This window comes from Chrysochloris asiatica, unplaced genomic scaffold, assembly GCF_000296735.1.
Source record: "Chrysochloris asiatica unplaced genomic scaffold, ChrAsi1.0 scaffold00173, whole genome shotgun sequence".
Lineage (NCBI taxonomy): Eukaryota > Metazoa > Chordata > Mammalia > Afrosoricida > Chrysochloridae > Chrysochloris > Chrysochloris asiatica.
In genome coordinates this window covers 5,479,691-5,489,206 of record NW_006408691.1, presented here as the reverse complement: position 1 = coordinate 5,489,206, position 9,516 = coordinate 5,479,691, and positions in this window count along the sequence as shown.

Sequence of the window (9,516 nt, the reverse complement as noted above, 5' to 3'; positions counted from 1 at the left end):
GAATCAGGCAGTGTTTCATTCTGTTGTTCATAGGCTCACTATGAGTCATTACCAACTCTATGGAACCTAACAACTACAACAACATTGATTCCATAACAGTCACCATGAGTTGAGATCAATAGGACATCATCTAACAACTCTCTATAAAATCCCTGCTGATTGTGGGGAGGGCTATGAAGATGTCTATGAGGATCTCAGCATGGAAATAAAGATACACAATCACACTTGAGGTAATCTCCTGCCAAGCCAAGAAATTAGTGATCGAGAGCCATTCATTCATTCAGCAAATGTTTATGGAGCAACTACTGTGTACTGTTCACCATTCCAGGTTCTGGGTTTTGCATCAGTGGTGTATCAGACACAACTGGGAAATCCAGAACAAACAAACATTCCCTGGAGTCTGGATTTGGACCAGTGGCTGCTAGAGTTGTTGTTTTTTCCCCCATGGTCCAATTCCTTTCAGCTCCGAACATTCATGTTGGAAATTGAGTAAATTCTCTAGGACTGGGATGTGTCTGGTTTCAAACAGGGAGAGAAGATTAGGTAGTATCATCTGCTTAGCATTTAAGATGATGAGTGCCAATCTTGGGAAAAGTGAGCTACTCAGACAGAGACTCTCAGCAAACAAGATGAGCATATACTCCAGTCTTCCCGGTAGCATGCCCTAAGTAACCAATCACAGTAATACCCACAGGCACTCCATCAGTGTCCCAGTCTATACTGTACATCCTATACAGATATTATCACTCAGTTCTCCCTCACCAAGTGCTATCAGGTATTTAAGGAGACCACCACGAAGATCTAAACAACTTGGGTTCTCCAAGGTGAGGAATAGAGTGAAGGAAAATGCAAAGATCAGCTATTGGCCTCAACCATAAAATGATTATTTGCTACTGATAGTTCTTGTTGGATTCATTCTAACACAGATTTGTTTATTTTTTTGACAGTCCATGTTACTTTTAATACTCTACTCCAACATCATAACTAAAATACGACGATTCTTCTGTAGTCTTCCTTATTCACTGTCTAACTTTCATATGTGTATGAGGTTCATGAAAATACTATGGCTTGAGTCGGGTGCATCTTAATCCTCAAACTGATATCTTTGCTCTTGAACACTTTAAAGAGGTCTTGTGCAGCAGATTTTCTGAGTGCAATATGTCATTTGATTTCTTAACTGCTACTTCCATGAGTGTTGAAGGTTGATCTGAGAAAAATGAACTCATTGACAACTTCTATCTTTTCTCCATTTATCTTGATGTTATTGAAGTCCTGTGGTGAAGACTTTTGTTTTCTTTACATTGAGGTGCAACCCATACTTTCTCAGTAAGGTACTTTATCAGTAAGTATTAGTAAGTTCTCTTTGCTTTCAGCAAGCAAGATTGTATCATATGCATATCAAAGGTTGTTACTGAGTCTTCCTCCAATCCTTTTGCCATATACTTCTTTATATAATCCAACTTTTTAAATTATTTGCTCAGCATACAGATTAAATAAGTATCATGAAAGAATACAGTCCTGGCACACACCTTTCTTAATTTTAAATCACTCAACGTTCCCTTGTTCTATTCAAACAGCTGCTTCTTGGTCTATGTACAGGTTCCTCATGAGCACAATTAAGTATTTCAGAATACTCATTCTGAAATACTGTCCATAGCTTGTAGTGAACCACACAATTGAAAGCCTTTATGTAGTCAATAAAGCGCAAGTAAACATCTTTCTGGTATACTTTGCTTTCAGTCAAGATCCGTCTAACATCAGCAATGATATCCCTGGCTCCACATCGTATTCTGAATTTGGCTTGAAGCTCTGGAAGTTCTTTGTCAATGTATAGTAGCAGCCATTTTGAATTACCTTTTGTTGTTGTTGTTGTTACGTGCCGTCGAGTCGGTTCCAACCCATAGTGACCCTGTACAGGGTTTCCGAGGGTGTAAATCTTTAGGGGAGTAGAAAGCCTCATCTTTCTCCCGCGGAGCAGCTGGTAGTTTCGAACTGCTGACCTTAAGGTTCATAGCCCGATTTGTAACCGCTATGCTACCAGAGCTCCTTTAGGAAGATTTTATTTGCATGTGATATTAATGACATTGGCCAATGATTTCCACATTCTGTTGGGTCTCTTCTCTTTGGAATGGACAAAATTACAGATCTCTTCTAATCAGTTGGCCAAGTAGTTGTCTTCCAAATTTCTTGGCATAGATGAGTGAGTGCCATCAGTGTTGCAAATATTTCAATTTGTATTCCTTTAATTCCTGGTGACTTGTTCTTTGCCAATGCCTTCAATATATCTTGGACTTTTTCCTTTAGTACCACTGGCTCTTGGTCTTATGTTACCTCTTGAAATGCTTGAACATTGACCATTTGTTTTTGGTATAGTGACTGTGTATTCTTTCCATCATCTTCTGATGCTTTCTGCCTTATTCAATATTCTGCCCATAAAATCCTTCGATACTGCAAGTCAAAGCTTGACTTTTTTCTTCAGTTCCCTCAGCTTGAGAAATTTTGAGTGTGTTCTTCACTTTTGGCTTTCTAATTCCAAGTGTAGTTATTAATACTAGTTAATATTATTAATTATTTACTCTGTTCCTAGTACTTTATAAACACTGGGCCATTAAAACCCCTGACAACAGCCCTGTGAGGTAAGAATATTATTAGTTACAGCTTCTCCAGGAGGAAATTGAGGCTTAACTTTCTCAGGGTCACAAGTAGGGGATGATTACAGTGCCAGGGTATGTGACAGCAGGTAGGAGTATAAATGAGGCACAATCTTATTGGTTCTCCAAGGTTCGTCCTCTAGTGAGGGAGACACACAGACAAACACACATAGAGATTTATTACAAAGATCTGAGGTCAGTGGGCTTCAGTGACTCCCTGCAAGGAGTCTGAGACGAGCCAGGGACAGCCTGGGGCAGAGGTCAACCACACAGGGCTTTTGGTGGCAGAGTATCCAGGGCAGAAGGTATCAACAACACCACATTTTCACATTAACCCTCTGCATGTGCCTCAATACGTGACCCAGTGCAGAGGGATTGTTCAGGAATGCAGCACCGGAAAACCTGATTGCATGCGTGGCTAAAGCACATTGTGGTAGTGGTGCTTTGATTCGTATCTGCCTGACACAAAAGGTCATATTTTGTATGTGTATATGAAATGTCTGAAATAGTAAATCCACTGTGGTGAAAAGGGTTACTTTATGTGGTCTTTTACCTAGGTTCTTTGGAAACACAGCTTGAGAGATTTTTTTCTCCCTAAGCTCTGAGGAGATATGCTTGCCCTAGTTTTCTACCCTAGAGGATTTGTTACTTTTTCCCAGAATGATTGATGTTTCCTAGGTAAACTCTAAGCCATTTGAGGTTTGAAACTTTTTGTTTGGCATTGGGCTGTAGATTGCCCTATGATTGGTATGCAACTTGCAGGAATTGGTCAGTAGACTATACAAATGAAGTGACTATGACCTATGCAAATGAAGTTACTTATGTCATTATGCAAATTCAGCTACTATAGCCTGATATGCAAATGAAGTATCTGTGGCCTACAGAGAAGGGATTGGTCAATTTGTCACCCTGGTGGGAAGACCATGTTTTGAAATTGATAAGTTTATAGAAAAAAAGAGCCAACTGCTCAAAAGTTTTTCAGACAGAAATAAAGAGGAAAAGAAGTAGCAAGAAGAAACAGGAAGAAAGAAGGTAAAAGAAGTAAGAGAGAGAGAGAAAGGAGGCCATGAGCCTCTTAAAAGAGCTGTAGCATGTGTCAAGTGTTATAATACTTCAAACAAAGAATGGCCCAGAAGGACCCAACAGAAGAACCAGGGATGATAGACAGCAGGGGCAAGAGGAACCTGTGCTGAGGGTGCGTGAGAGGAATCCTGCTTGGCTGAGAGGGCACATGTGCAGCAGATCGAGGGGCCTGCTTGATTTCATATCCATGAGAAGCTAGGAGCATGTCCTTCACTGAAGAAAGGAGACTTTACCTACATGATTCCTGATCTTGATCCCGATTTGTACCCTGTACTGATGCGGCACTGTGGGTTAAGGCATCAGGCGGCAAAGTCGTTTGGACTGCAAGGTCGGTGGTTCAAGCTCACCAGCTGCTCCTTGGAAACTATACAGGGTCACTATGGGTCAGAACCAACTAACGGCACTTAACAATAACAACTGCACCAGGATGATGGTACCTTAATATTCTTCTTCAAAACCATAATTCAAATACACCAGAATTGACTCAATGGCACTTAACAACACAACTTCTTTAATAAACCACTTAACTCTAAGTATGAACTGTGAATTCTGTGTGGCCGTTGCAATGAATTATGAAACTCAAGAGACTATCACCAGTCACGGAAGCAGCAGACAAGAAATCAAACGATGTATTGCTTTAGGCAATTCTGTTACACAAGACGTCTTCAAAGTTTTCAAGAGCAAAGATATCAGTGTGAGGACTAAGATCTATCTGACCCAAGCCATAGTATTTTCATTAACCTCATACATATTTGAAAGTTGGACAGTGAATAAGGAAGACTGCAGAAGAATAGGTGCATTTGAGTTACAGTGTTGGAGGAGAATACTAAAAGTACCACGGACTTCCAAAAGACTAAACAAATCTGTGTTGGAAGAAGTACATCCAGAATACTCCTTGGAAGTTAGGATGGACAGACTTCATCTCTCATTTTTTGGAATATCACCAGGAGGGACCAGTCCCTGGTGAAGATTTATCATATTTGGTTAAGTGGAGGATCAAGAGAAAAAAAGGAAGACCTCTTTTTGGATTGGCACAGTGACAGCAGTAACAGGCTCAAATAAAGCCAAGATTGTGAGGTTAGTGCAGGACTGGGTAGTTGTGGGTAGGGTAGCTATGAGTCAGTACTGACTCAATGGCACCTAACAATAAGCAGAGGAAGTAGAGAGTGCTGTGGTAGGGATGCTGACATTAGAATTGTTAAAAGGGCTGCAAGGTGGAGGTGTGTTTAACCTCTACAACATAGGGATCAGCCTGGGGCTAATCTTTATCCTGATCAGTAACCTCTTAAATTTAGGCAGATTCTAATACCATTGCTATAACCTCCACTATTTTGTATCCATAGACATGGAAGAGCATGCTCAGCATTCCTCAAGCTGAAAGAGCTGATGAAAAAATTCAAGCCTAGACTTGCAACAGTCAAGAATTCTATGGGCAAATATTTAATGATGCAGAAAGCATCAAAAGAAGATGGAAGGAATACGTAGAGTCACTATATCAAAAATAAATTGTCAATGTTCAACCATTTCAAGAGGGTAGCATCTGATCAAAAACCAATGGTATTGTAGGAAGAAATCCAAAATACACTAAGGCATTGGTGAAAAACAAGGCTCCAGGAATTGATGGAGTGTCAACTGATATCTTTCAACAAACTATTGTAGCACTGGATGCACTCTCTCATCTACATCAAGACATTTGGAAGATAGCTACCTGACCAACCAATTGAAAGAGATCCGTATTTATGCTTATTCAAAAAAAAGAGGTGAACCAAAAGAGCATGGATATCATCAAGCAATATCATTACTATCCCATGCAAGTAGAAATTTGAAGAAATTAAAAAACTGTTGCAACAATACATTGACAAAGATATGCCAGAAATTCAAGCTAGATTCAGAAGAGGATGTTGAACAAGGGATATCATTGCTAACACTAGCTGCTCCTGAGAAACGCTATAGATGGTCACTATGAGTTGGAACCAACTTGATGGTACTTAATAACAACAACAACTCCGTACCCTGTATCCTGTATATGATAAGGAGATATCACATATCTAGGGACGCTTAATTTTGAAATGCCTCACAGAAAGCCCAGTGCTGCCTGTCCTTTTGTAAGTCATTTTCCACAGTGAGCCTGGATAATAAACAAGCTTCATGGCTGGGAATTGCATCCCAGTTCCTAAGGCCCCATGTCTTTATTTTCTCCAAGCTTAGCCTGGTCTTTCTACAGCTCCACAAGACAGATCTGCTAATGCAAGCGTCTTGTGGCTTCTTTCCCGGGCACAGCTTGCCAATGCTGGCTTCCTGTGCTCCTAATGAGAAGTAGAAAGTGGCCTTCCTCAAGAGAAGATAGGGTAGCCACAATGCCAAAAACATCTTAGTGAGATTGCCCCAATTGTTTCTGTGGGGTGATTACCCATTTTCTCTACAGGTATCTGTAACTTCAAGACTCTCTTGTGTGCCAACTGTCTGAAGCTCCTACTGACCTGACCCAAGATGAGGGATTTCTCTATATCTGGGGTAGAGCAGTCATCGCTACCTTCTAAGGATAGAAGTTCAGCATGACTACGTGTCCCTAAGATGTTTGTCCTGGATTTTATCACATTTTTTTAATCTTTGAGGTCCATGGATGCGTGAGTATTCTTTCTAGATACACAAAAATCTCAGGGCTGGTTGGAGTCACTCTCTGCCTGATGCTATTTCTGCTTTGAGGAAGGGATGTGGCCTAGGCTTTAAGCAGGAAGAGAGAGGGCACTAATGAACCCTCCCCCAATTTTAAAAATGAAATCACTGTATACGGTGTACAAGGCCCATCATTATTGTTTCTGTTATTATCTTCACTCCCATCATTTGGACTCTAGGTCTTTCATCCCGGAATTTAAAAGATGAGTGCTGTATAAGGAGATGGTTATTCATTTGTACAATGAACAGCATCCTTTGAAATGTGGCTTTCAGACTCTTGATGGAAAAATCTCTGATTTCCAGTCAGCTTGATTCAAGAGACAAGGAAATCAGTGAGAATGACATGTCTGCTAAGTGGAGCTTGACACTGATGTTAGAGGACAAAGGTCCCCAAACCAAGAACTTATAATGCATTTCTAAACTTCTGAAACATTTTGTAGTCAACTAGATGTCATGGGAGCAAAGGCAAAAGGCAAAAGAATCAGTGAGGTAGTAGAGAACTGCAGCTAAAAACACAGACTTGTTTAGACTGGTTTCAAAGCCTGGTTTTGCATAGGGAATTTCAGCTGTGTGCCCTTGGACAAGTTCCTTAACCTCCCTGTGCTTCAATTTTTCCTTTCCATAAAATCATGTTCATCATAGCTTAGACCTCTTGAGTGCTCTACATATTAAATCAACCACCATAGATCCAACTCTTAGAATGGTGTTTGGTTAAATTGTCCTGGACCTCTAAGACTCCCTCAATGTCAGCTGTTTCCTCAATGTCACCTGGGACACTTTTTCTGACCTCCCTGCCTAGATGAGATGCCCAAAGCACCCCATATCTCTTCTTTACTGCCATAATCCATGGGTCTTCTCCTCACCCTCCTCCTTCTGCATCATCATCAACATTGTCTCCTCCTCCTCTTCTTCTTCTCCCGAGTTTTCCTTCTTCCTCTTCTTCTTTCTCATGTTTCTTCCTCTTCTTGTTACAACCACAGGGCCATCATTTCCACCAGTGCAGAACGTATCTCCTTAATAACCTGTCCTTACAAATGAGCAGACACTACTGCCTTGAAAACCCTTTCCCTTCTTCACCAACACCTCCATAAGCAGCATGGTGCACGCAAACAAGGACATGGTCACATTTTTGGTGGAAGCTTTTTCCCTTTGCTTTGGGTATTCAAGGGGTCCCACTAGAAACAACAGCATAGAGATCTCGAAGAATGGCCCCATCCACTACCTGGTTCACTAAAGGTGTGGACCAGCTGTTGATTGGATGGATGGAGGAGTGAAAAGGTAAATGGATGGATAGTACAGGTGGTCAGTAAAGGTCATTCCAGCTGAGGCAAGAGCTGGACTTCTTACAGCCTTCTTTGTCATGCTGGTAAGACCCCCTGGATTATCTTGCAAACTACTCCTTTATGCCATCATAAATCCATCCAACAGATTCCTAGAAAACACAAACTCCCTCAAAGCAGATTCACTATAAGTAAGTAGTGTCATTTGTTGTTCAATACCTTCAGTGGTGAATTCATTCTGAAAACATATTATAGCCAAGGATTTTACTAAACACCAGACCCTTAATCATATTTACAGATTAACTAACTGGTTTAGAACAAGAAATAAATCAAGAGGGAAAATTGGACAAGGGTTGTATACCAGCATCCATGTGGAATATTGAAAAAGCCTGGTGTCTTGGTTCTTAATATTGATTAGTTTATTATCTAACTTGTCTAATACTTTATTTAAGGAAAATTAAGCATCTAGGCTCCTGAGGGTCACCCCAATTATATGAAAGCTTGAAATAAATAAAAGAAGGAGGAATCAGAATGTGGAAAAATATAAAAGACTAATGATTTGGGTTTGGGCCCATCCTTGAAGACCACTTAACACTGTTCCTTGATTTCAGGTTAATAAATATTATATTGAGAAATCAAACCTCAGACAAGCTAACTTACAACCTGAAGCCACATAGCATCTGAGTCTGATTACTACAACATGCTATAGCTGAGTCCCAGAAAGTTGTTTCCCCAATGCAGAATCCTAAGGAGTTTGTCAAGCTCGGAAGATGACAGGCAAGACACTAGTTGGGTGGAGGTCTCCAGGCCTCTTTACAATCAATCAGTCTCAGGAGAATGGCCAGTTTTACTTTACACATAGGGACTCACCGTGAATCAGAATCAAGTAGAATCATGTTCTACGGTGAGCCTCCGTGTGTAGAGTAGAACTGAGCTCAGTAGGTCTTCACTGGCTGAATTTTCAGAAGCAGATACTTCTGGGTATACTGAAACCTCCAGCTTGTTAGTTAGCAGTCTAGTGCACCATCCAGGGACAAATAACCAGATAACTCCTTGTAAAATCTGCCCAGCTTCATGGTGTAAAAATCCCAATGTGCTGATTGGTGTTGTGACCCAAAGGACATGTTCTTACTTCTTAGGCAAGTGCTTTCTTTCATCTTGTTGTTGCTAAGTGTCATCAAGTCAGTTCCAACTTATAGTGACCCTTATGGGGTTTCCGAGGAGCAGCTGATGGGTTTGAACCACGAACCTTGTGGTTAATAGTCCTGTGCTTATGCTACAGTGTCACAACAGGAGTCCTGACACTAGAGGGGTCTCATTGTGACTTTTTAGATTGTGGAACTCCTTTCTGAACAGGTTGAGAATGAGTCTTTGCTTGCAGACGAGATCCAAGCCATCTTGCCTCTCTGAAATAAATACGACAGAGACAGGCTGATTCCCACCAACTGTCTTAACATGTCCAGGGAAGATGATGCTATTTTGAGCTCTGGAGACTCTTAAAAACAAATTAAAGCAAAGCACAATAGCTCAGTATGTGTGACTCACAGAGAAGCAATGCAGGCCCACCTTCCAGTGAAGGAGACCAAGGTTGCTCCCAGCAAGGAGGCCACAAGGGAGGACTGGGTAGGACTCAGCTGCCTCATAGGTAGGAGGAGGCAGTGTTTATCTTGAATGAACACATGATTCCAACCCACTGCTTTCTGTGTTGCCGCCCCAGCCCAGTGTCACATGGATTAGGGATGAGTAACAAAGCAGGAGGCTGATGTGATGGGGATGGACACAGGCCACTATACATCCCAAGTCCTCTGATGGTGAACAAATGCCTG